At 43.6% G+C, this 16,471-nt stretch overlaps 2 long non-coding RNA genes across 2 annotated transcripts; both read left to right on the top strand.

The window, feature by feature from the left end:
* Positions 1 to 440: 440 nt before the first annotated feature.
* LOC137461845 (uncharacterized) lies at positions 441 to 5,025 on the top strand. The gene is made up of 2 exons (XR_010993501.1): positions 441 to 1,094; positions 1,539 to 5,025. It is a non-coding gene; the product is annotated as an uncharacterized lncRNA (long non-coding RNA).
* An 8,306-nt stretch (positions 5,026 to 13,331) lies between these two features.
* LOC137461849 (uncharacterized) lies at positions 13,332 to 14,600 on the top strand. Its single transcript, XR_010993507.1, has 2 exons — positions 13,332 to 14,229; positions 14,318 to 14,600. It is a non-coding gene; the product is annotated as an uncharacterized lncRNA (long non-coding RNA).
* The last annotated feature ends 1,871 nt before the right edge of the window (positions 14,601 to 16,471 follow it).

Raw genomic sequence — 16,471 nt, 5'->3', positions numbered from 1 at the left:
TTCTCATTTAATTTATCATTTTTTTTCAGGCTTTCAACACCATGTATGAGTTAGAAATAATGGGAGGCAAAGTCTGTCCCTGAGAAAAGGGACTAAAAATAATAAAGTGTGCCCTGGGAAGGAGAAGGGTGAGGGGAATAAATTGCCCATTAGCAGCAGGACAATACCAGCAGGGACCAGTGTCCCCAAATATTGACTTTATTCCATGCTGGAGCATGTTGGGCACGAGGTTTCTACTCGATTTTGGGACGTCCTGTAGGATGATGATACCCAGAATCACTACAGCTCAACCATTCCTCTTCTTCAAGGTCATTCTTAATAATCAAGATCTGGTGATTTACTTACACTTGCAGCAGTGGGGTTGGGTTTTTTGTTGTGTGTTTGGGGATTTTTTAAATCTTGTTTGGTTTTTTGCCTGTTTTGTTTCTTTGGGGTGTTTTTGTTTTGTTTTGTTTGGTTTCGTTAGTTTTTGGGCTTTTTTTGCCTCACGGACTGAGAAAGTTCAGGCTGTGGTTTGAATTAGGGGTTCAAACAAATCAAAAGGAAACAGTGACTTCCTCCCACTCAGGTATCCCAACAATAAACCTGAGGAGATTTCACTTGGAAATGGAATGTGGATTTACTAATACTTTTACTGAGTCCCATTTTACAGCTTGCCATGTCATTTCACATCCCAGCAGAGCACAAAACCTAATGCTAATAATATATTTAGTGCTTAAAACTGAGCCATGATTGGACTGAAAGCTTTGTTTATAGCATCCTGGATGAACTAAAAAATGGCAAAATCTGAGAAAATGCAGATGAAGGATAAAAATCTCTGTGCAGAAATCCCTTGGACTGTTCAGTGGAGAAGATCTGTGCCTGAAATGCAAATCCTGCCCTGCACTTGGGCCCGTGAGTGAAATAACAGCCTGCTTTTCTCAGCTGCTGAAAGCCCCTTTCTAGGGGCAATTTGGTTCCCTGCCTTTTCAAAGGGAAATTTCATCCACCTGATTTTTCCTGGGTTCTGTTTACAGGTGACAGATGGACTTACAAATGTGCAACTCATCACCGGGGCCAGAGTGACCCTACCCATTAGCAGTGCTGTGTGCGAGGTGTGGTTTGGGGAGTTTCAGGAGAAAAATGGGCATTTTTGGGGGAGTTTCAGGAGAAAATGAGCATTTTGGGTTATTTTCAGGAGAAAAATGGGCATTTTTGGGAATTTCAGGAGAAAAATGGGCATTTTTAGGGGTTTCAGGAGAAAAATGGGCATTTTTCTAATTTAACCTGATTGTGCTTTTTATAAGCACATTCATAAGCCATTTATAAGCACATTTAACCCATTTGTGCCAACCCCCCAGGTGTGTTTGGGGGAAGCAGCTCTCAGCTTGGTGGTGAGTTCACTTCCCACCTGGTACCTGGATGCTCTGGCATCTCTTCCACGTGAAATTTTGGGAATAAAATACCTGGAGAAAAAGAGAACTCCAAACTCATCAGCCCCAGGGCTTCTCTGCTTCCCACTGACTGAGGAGAACATTTTTTTCTCTGTTCCAAGCCAGGCTGAAGACAGCCTGTGTGGTTTCATCTAATCTGCTCCTGGAACTGCCACCACCACGCTGGATAGCTGGGATTTGGAATGTTAACCACGGAATCAGCCTGAGGAATTTATAATTCACCTCAGCTATGGTGGGATTTGGTACAATAAGATCATTATTGCCTCGAGATAGCCTTCAGGTCATTAATTTAAATTAGAAATGCCTTCAAACAGGATATTGTGCACAGCTCCTTCCATAGGCTTTAAAGCTTAAATAAGCTCCAGAAATCCTTGCTGCCAGATATTCTGTTGGCAAATGTGGATCACCACTTCCTAACAGTGCAATACCTGCCTGTGCTTGTTGAAAGTGGCATTAGAGACAATCTTAATTGTGTTAATTATTATTGTTGTCTTTAAAGGTCTGAAGCCTCTCACAAGATAATCACTTGCCACCGTTCTTTGGGGATTTGGCACTGGAGAGGGGGTGGTTTCTTGCATAACTGGATTCAGGCTAAAATAACTGTGACCTTGTAAATGAGGTGGATGTTTCCTAGGGCAGACAACTCTTGGAGCAGTGGAGACTGTGGGAGGGAGCTGTAGTTGGAAAGGGAATTTTTAACAACAGGAGACAGCACTGGGAAGTGGGAAAGGCTGAAGGAAGGACTGGGAGGGACCTGGATGTGATGGGTGAATGGAGATCCAAAAATGACTTAAATACCTGAGGGTGCAGAGATGCTCCAGTGCAAAGAGAGGGTTGGAGGGAAGGCAGCCTGGAGAGGCAGGGCTTTGGCTCACTCTGGGGAGGAAAATATTGGAAATCATCTGCCAAACTGAACTGATCAGTGTGGAAATCAAGTGCCAAACAGATCACCAGCCAGCTCAGAGGGCAGAGCCTGCTGTTTCTGCTCCTTGGTTGGAGTGGATGTGCCACAAGTAGAGCTCAGTGCCTTGGCCTCTGCTCCATCCTCAATGCTACAGCAATCTGAGTTTAAAAAAATCTCCCCTTAAAACTTAGCACTAAACTGTGCTGCCAGGCTCAGCAGGAAAGACTCAGCAACATTTAAATTAACAGTTGTGTCAGCTACAAATTTTGCTCTCTTAGTAGTTTCAGTCAACTCTTCCAGCCTTTGATTGTGATTTCTTTCCCAGTCTGAATTTCCCCGTTCAGAATGGGGATTACCTCACATCCAGGGTTTCTGTCTGACCTGGATTTTGTGTGAGGGGCTGAGCTGTCAGTGCTGCGAGCATCTGGAGAGACCCAGTGCTTGAGCATCCAACCTGCTGATTGCAAACGTACCTGTGGAGGTGTTTGCAGTGAGTGTTGGGTGATCACAGCACACACAGAGCCCGGGCAGCTCCCAGATCCTCCCAGGCCTGGGGCAGGAACCTTCATTCCTGCATGCTGCAGCGTTTGTGCCCTTGTTTTAATGATGTTTTTGAGGTTTCCTGGACAAGTTGCTGCTCAGTGATGAAGAAAGGCGTTTGTTGTCTGGTCCTTCTTGGAAAGCTCAGAGTGGAGGCTCACTGCTGGTTATGGATAATATGAAATTGTTTTTTTTTTCCCTTTTCTAACCACCCAGAGCTGCCCCAGTCCTTGCTGCTGTCTTCCCATGTCTTGGCTAACTGGGGGAAGGAAAGCTCCCTGGCAGCTTGCCACACCGAAACCCCCCAGCCCTGATTTATTATCACCAAAACCAGCTGCAGATGTTGGCTGGGCCAGGGCTCTGCTGCCAATTAGGGCGTCTCATGCAGAGATTCCTGCTCTGTTTGCCTGGCACTGAGGAGAGCAGGGATGAGGGGAGTGCCATAAAAATGGAGTATAAAGAGATGGGAAATGGGTTTCACCTGGGCAGGTAGGGGCTGCAGCAGTGTGGGAGGAGGTTGGGCCAGTTTTCAGCGATTTAAGCCCATTTTTTGGGTCTTTCGCTGTGCTAATGAACCCTAAAATTCCACACTGAAACTCTCCCAGCCTGTGTGGTTTGGGGGTTTGAAATTTGTCTGGGGTTCACTGGAAGTCTGTCTGAACTTTCCTGTATTGGAAAGAAACTTTGAGTTTTCAGCAGCCCCCAAACCTCAGCTCAGCCCCTCTGCCTGGGGGAACAGCCCTGGGAGGGTTTGGTTTATGAAACCATTTGGGGAATGGTGAGAAAAAATTATTTTCAGGGAATTCTTGGATGAAAACAGCACCACTTACAACTATGGAGACAGGAGAGGATGAGATACAAACATTTCCAGTGTTGTAAAGTACAGCCAGCCTCAGGTTAGATATTTCCTCCTGCTGTTTAAATCAAATTGGTCACAAATCTAAATAATCTCATTCAAAATTAGTGTGATATAAAACATGATTCCTTGAATCCCTTTATACTACTTCTATTACATTTTTGGTCTGTGATCTTTGTGGCAATTTCAGCAATAATTTCCCAATACTGCATTTCCAGTGCTCCACGTGACCTGTTACATCCACAAGGCTGCTCTAAGTATTATAAACATGATGAATATCACCAACTTAGATTTTCAACACTCTGTGCAGCATTGCAACTGCAATTTGACAAAGTTAAATACAGCTGAGGTCTGTGGGAATTAAACTGGGCGGGGGGGGGGAATTATCTGAGTGCAGAGTGAAATAAATGTGTGAAATTGTGGGAGAGGAAAATCTGAGACAGTCTCATTCATTGGTCTCATTTGAACTTGTGATGGGAGGATGCTCCTATGGATAAAAACAGTTGTGGACCTTTGTAAGCAGCCTAAATAATTTATTTTTCCTTAAGTCAGTGTTTTTTTATGTTGTCTAAAACTCTTGAAATTCAGCAAAAAAATCTGCTACTTACTAATTCTCACAGATCTTCTTAACACAGGGTTTGTATTTATGCTGTGTCCAGAGATTTTTTAAAAATAAAAAAATAGAAAGTCCAGGAGAATTTAAAGATGCCTTTTCCTAAACATTTACCCCTTCTACAGTGGGTCTATGTCCATCTTTTTATGCTTCCTATAATTTTTAAGGTCAACAGGAAATAAATAAAATCTCAGGCTGTTGGTTTATGGTGGGAAATGGACTTGTAGGGAATTCTCCAAGCCTGACAGAAGGCTCACACCGTGTGTGCATCTGTGTGCAAACCTTGAGATAAGAAATGCTGATTTAGAAATGCCATGGAACAGGACAGACATTGCTGAGAGAGAAATGGAGCTAGAAACAAGTTTCAAAGGATGGCCTTGCAGATAAGCCTGGGAACTTTGGAGAAATGGAACTATGAAAGATGCACTGGAGGAGGAGCCACGAGGGGTAATTTTAGATGATTTGCTTTAAAACATTTACAACAGTGTGGCTAAAGCTGATAGGCCAAGAAACACTTATAATGTATTGTAATTATGAAATAATTGGCTTCTGATTGTGATGGTGTGAATTGTAACATCTGTATTGTCTCATGAGACAATGAGACTGTAAATGGAATAAAAGAGAGACAGTCGGTCTCTTCACGTGAGACTGAAAATGGAATAAAAGCTTTTAAAACACCTCTCAGCTGCCCCATCTCTGGGTCAGAAAAGGGCCTTTTCCAACAGTTTATAACCTGTGTATTTCCATCTCTGGATATTTGATTTAAAAGCAGGTCTCAGTGAGCTCCTCTGGTATCAAGTGCTGAGTGCTCCACATGAAATGCCAAAGCTGAGCTCACCGCCGGCCTGCTTGGAAGAAATTCCTGGTCCACACACAAGATCAGAGCCCATTAGCCACCAATATTAGATTAAATGAGACTAAACACTACAGAGGGTTATTTTCCCTTCTTCCCGTGGTTTATTATTGCCCTAATGCAAAGCACTGCTTTGCTGGGGAGACTTTGCAGTGTTTAGTCTCTCCCCGGGAGCTGCACTCGGGATGCTCCGAGGGGATCCCGGAATTTCAGGGCTTATCTCCAGAGCAATCTGATGCACGGCCCCAGCAGAACTGAGGGGTGAAACCCTAGAACTGGGCTTTGCTCAGGCTTAATAGCGACATAAAAGACTTGATTTTCCCCTTTAAGGGCTGAGATGGATTTCCCGATGAAGATGTGGTGTTGTGTTACCGGAATGCACTGAAGGGATTCTGCAAGCAAAGCCCCCAATAAAGTTCCACAGCTCCTGTTGGGGTTGGGGAATTGGGATGCTTGAGAAGGGCCAAAAACACCCACCTAAAAAGCAGGAAAAGAAGTTTGGGTACTGCTAAAGCTTCTCTGGCAATGACACTTGGCTGAGCTCTGCGGGCATCCCCAGCACTGTGTGTGCTCAGTGTGTGGGATGAGGCTCTGCAAGGAGGAGGTTTTGTTTTGTCTCTGCTTTGTCTGTTTGGGAAACTGAAAATTGGTTCCTTCCAGCAGGAATTGCTGCTTGCCAACAGGACACATTCCCTGGGATCTAAATGTTGTTTTGCTTGTGGCAGAGCTGGTGAATGCTGGGTGTCTTTCTTAATTTTCACTTTCCCTGAAGAAAAATGCCATGAAAAGTTTCTGTTGGGTCTTCTGAGGGAATTAAGTGATGCTTGGCCAGGTGACTTCTACCTAAATCTCAGAGATCCTCAGGGAAACAACAAAATTGACATAAACTATGTCCTGTTCTCTTCTGCCTTGGGAGAAAAAAAACCCCAAATCAACCCATTCCTTCAGGCTCTGGAGGTTTCTGCACTGCCAGGATTCCAGGGAGCCAGTGGATCCTAAATTCCCCCCAGTGGGGGAATCTAAGCAAAACAAATCCCACATTCTGCTCAGAATATTTTTGCCACCCAAATGTGATGCTCTGGTGTGACACAGAAATGCTGCCAAAACCACACTGAATCCAAATGCTTCACAGAGCTCAGTGAGATTTTCCTGAATTTTCATTTCAGAAGGAAAAAAAAGCTGCAGTAGAATAAAATAAATCCTGGTCATGTTGTTATCAAGTGTCACTCTGGATTTTCAGGGATTTCTTCTAAAATTTTTTTCTGTAGAATGAACATAACACCATTAGAAATTTGTAACTGGAGTAAAGTTTGGATGTAATAGAATATTTCCACCCATTCAGGTTTTAAATTACCAAACTGATTTTGGAATTTTGCTCTTGCCTAAAATCCTACAAAATTTAAAAATCCTAGAATTCTTTATTAATTGGAACCCCCTTTTCTTCATAGACCTGGTTTTCCCTTCCTGTGAGGTGGTGCAGAAGTCTTTAAGTAGTTCAGTGAGTATTTTACACCAGGTACCTGCTCACCTGTGGTGAGGATGAATTCCCACCAAGTATTTTTTGTCAGGTCCAAAAAGGAAGGAATGATCCTGAATCTCCCAAATCCCAATGAACTGCCTCAACCACAACATGATTATTCATTTTGGCGGTGTTTGCATGTGTTTTATTGTAATTAATAATGACCTGAGCAGAGCAGCAGCAGCTGCACTTGTGTTTGGTGGAACCAAAGACAATATCTTCTGATTTAAGAAGCCTTCACAGGGGATTTCAACCTCCAGCCTTAAACAGAAAGTAACCTGCAGCTGGAACAAGCTATCTGACAGTGTGTTGGAATTTTTTTGTGTGTCAAAACATGCTGGGTATGGAGATTCCTGGCATGAGGGACAGAAAAGTGGCTCTAGGGATGAAGGGCCTCTGCTCTTTGGGAGGTGCAGGTTTCACATCAGATCTGACCAATAAACCCCACCCTAGAACCTCCAGAAACAGAGGCTGGGGGGTTCCTGGGCAAAGTCTCACCTGCTTTGTCCAGAAATTCTTTATTTACACCCTGCAAATTCCCTGTGGGATCAGAGATGGGCAGGATTTGCATTAAAATTTGCAGAGTTGGGATGATTCTCTGCAGTATTTGTGCTCCTCAGCCAAAACAGGAAGAATTTTGCAGCCCACAGATTCACAGCAGGATGAGATTGTTGGGTGTAAGAGGTGCAGCTACTCCAGGTTGTTACCCTGTGTGTTATTCTGCTACTGACATTAATTTTGTGTACAACTTCAGAGTCTGAGTACAAAAAACATATTTTACATCAACACGGAGCAAGCCTTGTCCCCTGATGGAGTGGGGAGTGAAATCCCTCTGGGAAAAGAGAAGCCAGCAAAGAATGGTGGGCCTGGAACATCTCATCAATGCTCTTTCTTTGAGTTCTTTCACTGCTCATACACTTTTAATAACATCTGGAGACAGACAACCCAAGGCTTGGGCAAAGACTCACCTGCTTTGTCCAGAAAACCTTCATTTACACCCTGCATATTCCTTGTGGGATCAGAGATGGGCAGGTTTTGGGTTAAAATTTGCAGAGTTGGGATGATTCTCCGCAGTATTTGTGCTCCTCAGCCAAAACAGGAAGAATTGTATTATTCTGCTACTGACATTAATTTGGTGTACAACTTCAGAGACTGAGTACAAACCCCATATTTTAGATCAACATGGAGCAAGCCTTGTCCCCTGGTGGAGTGGGGAGTGAAATCCTTCTGGGAAAAGGGGTTTAGCACCGCTGTCCCTGACAAAAGAGGAGCCAGCAAAGGTTGGTGGGCCTGGTGTGGCTGGAACATCTCATCAATGCTCTGCCTTTAATTGAGTTCTTTCACTGCTCATACACTTTTAATAACATCTGGAGACAGGGAACCCAAGGCTGTGGCTTCTGTTTCTGATAGATTCCTTTGCACTGAGATTTAATGGATTAGCCAAAATGATGTGAAAAAATGGATCTCTGATTTATGACCTGCAATTTTTCGCTTACTGCAGCATTTTTCCCCCCCTCAATCAGTGTTTTCCACCCTGTTAAAGTCTTGTGTGAATAAGTGCTATGTTGTGTTTCTGGATTTGCCCCGAGGGCTCATCAGACGACCCTTTGCCTACAGTCCCCACCAGGCCATTTAAACAGGAAGTTTAATTTTATAGTATTAAAAAAGAGAAAACGGTACTTAATTATCTGGCTGTGAAACAGCAGTACTCTTTCTTAATTTTAGTAGCTAATAAAATGCTGTTCCTGCAGTTAACTACTTCTGGTCCAAATGCACTACAATTTTGGCTATTTGAATAGAATATTTTATGAACTGTTATATATTGCACTACAGTTTTTAAACTCTGCTATGACATATTTCTCTCAAGATTTATTAGCATTTTTTATTTAAAACAATATATTAAAGAGAGGAGAAAGAGTAATCTTAGCTAAAATTCAAATATTAGAAAAACATAACATAGACCAAATCTTTTCATTTAACTTCTCCCCCCCGCCTCCTCCAACTTCTCCTCTCCCACCGTTGCTATAAAAAAGTTTTTTGGAACAACAACCCACACCTGCATCATTAATTCAATATGTCTTCCAACATGACTCAAATCAGAGTATCAGTTTCAGGGGCCATTTGCTACTTAAATGACTTTATGAAAACAGAACAATGAGCTGCCCCTATGCAGCCCTGACTCCAACTCTGGCTAAAATAAACCTCGACATCTTTTATATCCCCGTGCATTTCTTTTTTTCCCAACAGTTGCCTCTCTGCTTCCCCCACCCAGAGCAAACAGGCTCATTAAGTGCCAGGTCTGTTGTGTGCAACTGTCTTTAGAAACTCGTTAATGCCTTGAGCCAGGGCAGGGTGTCTGTGCCCAGGCACAAGCCCATCTGGAAGTCTGCTAAATTAAAAATTATTTGAGTTAAAAGCCTTTTGTCTCAGCCCAGGCTCTGAGGGAAGAGACTCCCTGATCATATTGACAATATTGGAATTTTTTTCCCCCATTTGAATGGTGCAGATGGCAGGAGCTGGGTTGGTCCCATCGTTGCAATGGGCTGAGGGTGACCACTGGAGGATTTTATTACTCAGGTTTTGAGAGAGAGAGAAGCTGTCTTACAAAGCTGGGGCTGATCAACCACCTCAGCTTGTGATGGGGAGGTTTTGATGAGATATTAGGAAAAAAGTTTTCACAGAAAGGCTTGTCAAGTACTGGAACAAGCTTGCCAGGGAAGTGGAGGAGTCCCTTGCCCTGGACAACGCTCCCAGGCATGGGGGGGATTGTTGGGGGTCTGTGCAGGGCCAGGAGCTGGACTGGATCGATGCCTTTTGAGGCTACCTAAAAACAGAGGCCAGACAAAATGAAGAGAATAAAAAGCAGTTCTATTTATTGAAGGCCTTCAGGTACATTTAGGACAGACAAAGCCCCCCAGGGGCTGCACCCAAAATGGACCATGGTTTTCTTATTTCATATTTCACAGCTTTTCATATTTTTATAAGTTGGGTCCATTTGCATATTGGGGGTTAATCCTCCAATTACAGCTTCAGGTAATGAAGGAGTTTACCCCAAGTTTGCTCCCCCCAGCTCCCTTTTGTTTCCATCTCTCAGGGCCTGAGGCAGTGAGGTGTCCTTGATTGCCAGGCATGGAGAGGAATTGTTGTGTCTGCCCAAAATGGGAAAGCAGCAGCTCACACTGTCCATGGAGTTTAGTGTTCTACACTGAAGAACTGCAGGATTACGAATATATGAAAAATAGAAAAGCTCAAATCCTAAGGCATCAGGATGATCCTTGTGGGTCCCTTCCAGCTCAGGAGATTCTAAGTGTCCAAAAAACATGTGGATGTGACACTTGGGGACATTGTTTAATGGTGAACATGGTGGTGGGGCTGGGCTGACACTCAGACCTGATGGTCTGGGAGATTTTTTCCAACCTTGATGATTCTCTGTGCTCCAATTACAACCTGCTCTTCCTCTGGTGCTGTACTACAGGGCGTATCCCAGTTGTAGCAGCTGATTTAACAGAGCTACCTCTAATTTCAAGAGTGCTCCTACTCCACACAGGTCAGACCATCACCCTGACTCCCACAGGGGGTCGGGGTGTCCTGTCTGGTGTGGAAAGAAACTCAGAAAATACTGCCCATGTGGGAAATAGATTTGTAGGGAATTCTCCAAGCCTGACAGAAGGCTCACACCGTGTGTGCATCTGTGTGCAAACCTTGAGATAAGAAATGCTGATTTAGAAATGCCATGGAACAGGACAGACATTGCTGAGAGGGAAATGGAGCAAGAAACAAGTTTCAAAGGATGGCCTTGCAGATAAGCCTGGGAACTCTGGAGAAATGGAACTATGAAAGATGCACTGGAGGAGGAGCCACGAGGGGTAATTTTAGATGATTGGCTTTAAGGTATTTACAGCACGGTGTGGCTAAAGCTGACAGGCCAAGAAACACTTATAATGTATTGTAATTATGAAATAATTGGCTTCTGATTGTGATGGTGTGAATTGTAACATCTGTATTGTCTCACCCTTCACATGGGACTGCAAACGGAATAAAAGTTTTTAAAACACCTTTCAGTTGCCCCATCTCTGTGTCAGCAAAAGGCTTAGTCCAACAGGCCCACACAATTCCTTCTAAGTCAGGTCACTTCTAAAGGAAATTATCCTTTGTTTGCAGAAGGGATCAAACCCCACCGAGCATCTGCTGAGTCTTGGCCGTCACTTAGCGATGGAGGACACACAATTCCTGCTGCTCCCACTCCACAGAGCAGCAGCCAGGTGAAACGGGAAACTCTTGCCATAAATTATGTGAGGAGTAATAATAATAATAATAATAATAATAATAATAATAATATAGCCAATATAGTGTATGTTATAATTCTATGTAGTTGTTTATTATTGTTATTATGGTTTTGTTTATGTTTATTATGTTTTTATTATTATGTTTATTATTATTGATATATTTCGGAGGAACCTTCACAGCTGGGCTGCCGAGGTTTAGTGGTGTGCAGTCAGTTCATTTACAGCCTTTAAGAGACTCAGACAATGATCAATGTCAGCCTTGCAAGCACCTTGGATGGCAGCAAAAATAAATGAGGTTATCATGGATATACAGTGGAGTCTCTTGGAAAGCTCTCCGTGCTGGAGGTTGTCCTAACACTGAGAAAATGCATCTCCAGCACTGTGAAAGTCTTTATTTTTATCAGGGATGTGGCTGCTCATCCCATATCCCAAATCCAGCTCTGAATTGCTTGAAGGGAAAAAAAAAAAGCTTCCTATTCACTTGCAAAAAGCTGCTGCTTATTATATCCCTTCTGGTTTGGTGCCCCCTAATATAGACATAGCTAAAAATCTTCCCAGATCTATTTTGAGGGCTGTCTGAGCATAAATATTTCGTTGATGACAAAAAAGTGGCTTGTTGGTACATTTGAGAGTCTTCAAGGGCTAAATTGAGATTGGATGGGAGCCAGGATTGTGCAGAGCAAAGGCATTGGGGAAGACAGTTTGTACAATGTGTAGCAGGGAGAAAATATGTCAGGTTCGGAAAAAAAACCCAAAAATCAAACAACAACAAAACCCAAAAATCAAACAACAACAAGAAAAAAAACCCTGGGGTGGAAACAAGGAAAATGCTGCTGAAGATGATAATTGAAATCACAGTAATGGGAATAAAAACCAGGTTTAATATCTGAAGCATAGGAAGATACTAAAAATGTGTTGCTTTTAGCAGCACAGTTGCTTATTTGTGTCATAGCTGCCTTGAATTCTGGGTGTAGAATTTGGAGTTGAGAGGAAATCAAGAGAGGCTCCACAAAGATGTTTCTGTGGGAGAGGGTAACAGGAGGTAACTGCAGAAAATCCTCTGCAGGCCAATATTGGCAGTTCTGGATTAATCAATGGATGAAACAAAGCCAAAGAAATCGCTCCTTGAGGGCTCCAAGGCTCTCCTGGTTTTGAGAGGAGCTGATGCATCAAAGGGAATTGGAGATCATGGCCCTGTCAGGGGGCACTTGGGGGTCGTCACCAACCCCTGCAAAGTGTCTTTACTCTGCAAGCCCCCAGTAAACCCAGAAAAAACCCTGGAAGCTGCAGAGCCAGGATCAGCTGTCATTTTTGATCCAGACTGGGATGGCAGAGGGAATCATTCATGTGCCAGGGGAGGCTTTAAACACTGGGGAAACACTGATGGATTAAAAAGGAGTAAAAAGTACAACTGGTGATGGCTGGGCTTCATTAATTTTAGCCCAAGTTCCTGAGACACCGTGGAAATGTCACTGTTGATTGTTGCAGGGGTGGATGAATGTCAGGGCTGAGGATGAAGAGGTCTGGCTGAGGAGTAACCCAACAGTAGCTGCTGGGTGGTAAATCTGTGCACACCCTGCCTGGGTGGGGGCCTGCTCCTGCCAGGTAGGCTGGCTGAAGACTTTAGGCACATCCCAGCACCGCTGGGGAGGAGGGCAGAGGAATTCCCAGCTGTTACCTGAATAATGCTGGAAGGAAGATGTTTGGTTGATGTGCAATTCATGAAGGTGCCCAAAATTGGCTGTACACGAGCAGGTAATGAACCCCTTCTGGACCCACTCTCAAAACTGGTTGAGTCTTGAGCATGAAACCTGATGGAAACTTTAACAGAAAATATTTCACTTCTACTTCTCAAATCAGGCCTTGACTTTCTGGTGAGATGTGGGAGAGATGATCCTTGCTGAGACATCAAGAACTGATTACCAAATTATTTTTTATTCATAACTGATTAGAATGAACACAATCTGTGTATCTGAAGGCCTGTAGACAGAGAATTAAACTCAGCTCTGGAGCTCCAGCCTTGGCTTTCCCAATTCTCTGACTTCTGTCCCATTCTGGACCTAAAGCTGTGCCACCAGACAGGTGAAAAGTGAAAAAATTCTCTGCTTGTTCCATTCAGTGTTCTCAAATCCTCCCAGCACTTGAAAGAAAAGGCTCTAAAGAGCTCTTAAGGGTCAGATTGTGCCATTTTTGTGCAACAGCAGTGTCACAATAACTTGAGGTGAGCCCCTGGCCCACAAAACCACTTTTCAGGAGTTTGGTTGTGATGCTGAGATTTAGGCATTGATGCATCCAGAGGGAATGATGTAGGTGGGAAGCATTATTAAATTACACAATTTTTCTAAACCTTTCAGTGTTCATATCTGTGCCTGGCTGAGGAAGAGGTCCCAAACCCTCCCAGATTCACTTTGTCCTGCAGAGAGCAGCTCCTTTTGGGGAGCGAGAGACCTCTGTGGAAGGAAGAGCTTCACTCCAGTGACTCCTTTGGGTCTGACTCCTTGCAATTCAGATCTGAAGCTAATGCCCCTTTATTCCAGCAGTCGCTGGTTGCTTGCTGTCATTTCAGGCACCCCTCAGTGCCAAGCAGCCCTCAGTATTTACCCACCTGAGCCTTATCTGTGCCTGCTCTCGGTAACCCGGATTCGTTGGCCATTATGGAGATTTGGTGGCTGTTTTCAGTTGACACACTCATTCTCTAAAGACAACAACCCAAATGAGTCTGTTAGGGCTGGGAGCTGCTGGGCCAGCCCTGCTAAGCAGGCAGAGATCAGAGTGTTTGCACTTCAAATTTGCTCAATTGGGCCCTTTCCATTATTGAGGCTGGGTGGCTCCTGCTCCCCGCCCTTGTTCCCTGCATTAACTCTCTATTACCTTGTTTGTTCAATGCCAGCTTATGAATGTCAATTTGTTCTCCAATTAGCTCTGCCTTATTGACTGCCCTCAGACTCCCCAGCTAAGCTTTCTGAAGTGCCTATCACTATCAAAGTGATTTGTTTAATTTTTTAAAGGGATATAACTTTAATGCGTCCTTTTATTTTGCTGTTATCTTGGTTGCCCCTATCTGGAGTCCGTTTATGGAGTGGGGTTTGTTCTAATAGCTTCATATCTGTGTTAATATTTCGTGACAGTTTATGTACTTAACTCGTGTGGGAGACACATTAATTCTCCTCTCCTGGCTGTGATGGACTGGCAGGAACCTGTGAGAGGAAGACAAATTTCCCAGAGGTCTGGAGGGTAAATGCAGATGGGGTTTGTGGGAGGAAAATTAAGAAATTAATTTATTTTAGCATCTCATTCCCTCTGCCACGTACAGGAGATATTTTCCTCTGTAGGACTCAGCAATATCCTGGTTTTCCCAGTACATTGCTAGCTGGAGGGACATCAGGTGTTGGTGGAGAAGGAATTATGGAATATCCTGAGCTGGAAGGGACCCACAAAGATCCTCCAGACCAAATCCTGGCCCTGCACAGACACCCCAACAATCCCACCCTGGAGTTAACTGGTTGTACTTGAGATAAAAGAAACACCTCAGGTGTTGGATTTTTTTGAGTTTCTCATTCTTTCCTCCCAGATATCTTCATAAAATTGAAGTGCCAGAGTCCTTCCTCTCATTCCTGAGTTCTTTTTTTTAGCAACACAGGAAACGTCTCGATGGGAAGCAGGATGCAGGTGACTCCTGACTCTTCTCCAGATTGTCTGCTCTGGACATCTCTGGGAATTCTCCGTTCCTAGGAGCAGGGCTGGGTTTAAATTCCGTGTGTTGGTGTTTATTGGGAATTATCTGTCACGGCAGAGACAATAACACACAGCACAAATGGTTTATTTTTCTTTTTTCCCTCAAACATCTTTGCCTGCCTTGGGTCTTCTGCTTCCAAACAGAAAAGGCTCTCTTTTATTTAAAGAGAAACTCCAGGAGAGATGACACTGGGAACATTTTATGCTGAGCTCTCATGGCTGTCCAGACGTTTACGTCTTAATTGTCAGTTTTAAAGTCTGGAGGAGAAAAAAGAAAAATGAAAAGAAAAAAGAGGAAAAGAAAAAAAAAGAAGAAGAAAATAAAAATAGGAGAAAAAATTTAAAAAAGGAGGAAAAAATAAAAGCCCATTTTTTTTCTAGAGCTTTTGGGAGAGGGAGGAAATGCAGTTTTTCCATCTGTTTTAGACTTGATTCATGACACCCAAAGGAACTGAACCCAGATCTTGTAGGGACACCCTCGGTGGGTGTGACACTGCAGGTGCTGAAGCTCTTTGAGAGACTTCCCTGACCTCTGATCCCAAGGGAATGTGGAGTTCTGAGGGATCCCCAGCTGCTGCCCACAACTGCTGAGAGTCCAGCCTGGCAAAATATAGAAATCAAACTTCAGATTTTCCTGCTCTTTGATTCCCTCTTTTCTACAGCAACTTCTTTGTGTATTCCCACCAATTTTTTAACACTACTCCTCAAATCCATGGATAATTGAGTTCATTGTCTCCCCAAGCACCCCAAATATTGGTGTCACTTCTTGGTTTAGACATTCCTGGTCTGTTCTGATGGATTGGATCAGTGCTGCTGCTGAGCAAGGAAGCACAAATCCAGCTTTGATTTTGGTCAAGTATTTCCCATGTTACGGCAATTGAATCCACTGTCTGAAAAGAACATTTCTCAGCCATCCTTTGCTTTTCTTTCTTAAGCAATCCACAAAAAAAAAAAGTTATTTGGATTTGCTGAAGAAATACAACTGGGGCAAAAGCACAGAGAACTCTTAAGAAGGGAGACAAGGAATGATTGTGAGAGGGGTTTGCTGCTTTTTTCTGTCTGAGACAGGTGGGTTTGGGCATCAGAGAAGTGTCAATAAATGGCTTTTGCAGTTATCTAAATGCTTTGGCTCTGCTTGGGCGTTTAATCTCTTGTAAAAGCTGTTTATTGCTCTTGGTGCTGCTCTGTGAGGGTACAAACGCCACAATTAGGCCTCTCAGAGACTTCCCAAAACACAGCTGATTAAAGGTCAAGCAAAAAAATTAAGATGCTGTTGTCCTTAATGAAGAGAGCCCGGCCTCCTGCATAAAGCTCAGTATCAGTCCCAAATCCGGGGTGGGTGGATGGAGGGGATGTGGGTCCCTGGGGAGGGTGAGGCCCTCGTGGCTGTGTTTGGTTTCCAGGTAACAAATTGCCATCACCAAAGGTGTTCCTAAAAGTCCATTTGAGTTCTCTTAGCGATCTTCCCCAGGCAGATTGTTAACCCCAACGTGCTGTAAAATGTAAGTGGCATTTAGAGGTGGCATCACAAAGAAGGGGCAATCAAACCTCATTAACACTGGAGTTTATAATTGCAGATTACTGTAATTTGTGGTGGATTCGGGATTTAGCAAGGGTGTTATTTCTGCTGTTGGGGGCTAATGAGTGGTGGGAGAAATTTATGTAAGTTTAGGCATTTCTTCTTTAGCAACCAATTGACACCAAATGAAGACTTCAGCCTTTGGTTTGTGAT

This window comes from Anomalospiza imberbis, chromosome 23 (genome assembly GCF_031753505.1).
Source record: "Anomalospiza imberbis isolate Cuckoo-Finch-1a 21T00152 chromosome 23, ASM3175350v1, whole genome shotgun sequence".
Lineage (NCBI taxonomy): Eukaryota > Metazoa > Chordata > Aves > Passeriformes > Viduidae > Anomalospiza > Anomalospiza imberbis.
This window is presented reverse-complemented; position numbering and strand designations above follow the sequence as displayed.